We start from the raw sequence: 1082 nt of genomic DNA on the forward strand, positions 1-1082 counted from the left end.
CCCCCGACAGGGCGCCGGGGGGGGGGGGGGGCTAGCAACCAGTGTTCCCTCTAAGCTGAGTTAGTGTGAGCTAGCTCACAGTTTTCCAGCCTCACACGTTTTCCCCTTAGCCCAGGAAGGAAGGAGGGCTCCAGAGCAAACTGATTTATGCAGGAGCCAAACCGCTCGCTCACAACTTTAATGCTCGTAGCTCACAAAGTAGAATTTCTGCTCACAAGACTCCCGCAGCTTAGAGGGAGTATTAGTAGCAACCCTACTTTACAAAAAAAAGTGTAAGATGATTCTTGAGGCTCTAGCTGCTGGTTGCCAACCCAGCTGTTCGAAAGCCCTGACGAGTAGATAAATGGGTACCTGACCTTAGTTGGTCAGGGGGGTACCCTCCCCTAGAAGAAGCGGAAGAACTGTGGCTCCAGAGAGAAAATAGCGACACCGGTAACAACAATGGCGGCATAACAGCGGCAGAAGCAGCGGCGAAGGGAAGGCCCTCCGGAACAATGACTGGTCGGAGGTCAGCAGCGGCGCAGCGTCATTGGAGAGATTGGAGCCGGAAGGACGTAATCCCCATTGCCTGCGTGCAGCAAGCCCGACGAGCCAGCAGGGGCCGCTGTGGAAGCCAGCTAACTGAAGTCCCCCTTCTAAGAAAGAACTGCGCGAAGAGGCATGTGACCGCCCGGAAAAAAGACGGAAGGAGAAGCAAGAACATCTGCGGGAAAAGCCTTCAGAGGGTATCTGGTAGGGTTCCCATCCCCCTGAATTTGTGGCCATAGTTAGGATCCTAGTAAGCGTGTGCACACACGATACTTAATAATAATAATAATAATAATAATAATAATAATAATAATAATAATAATAGGGTTTTGGTAGTGCTGGAGGCTCTCAGTTGAATTTTGGCTGATGAATTAATTTGTGGGGTTTTAATATATTTGCTGCCAGGTATGCATAATTTTGTAAGCTAACATGGGCCCTTTGGGGAAATATATATATATGTTTATTTTCATGTATAAACTGCCCTTCTCGCTTGGGCTCAAGGAACATAATAAATCATAATTTGTCCATATTTGCAAGAAATTATGCAGGAGGGA

This window comes from Gekko japonicus, unplaced genomic scaffold (assembly GCF_001447785.1).
Source record: "Gekko japonicus isolate JY-2015 unplaced genomic scaffold, Gekko_japonicus_V1.1 scaffold2687, whole genome shotgun sequence".
Taxonomy (NCBI): Eukaryota; Metazoa; Chordata; class Lepidosauria; order Squamata; family Gekkonidae; genus Gekko; species Gekko japonicus.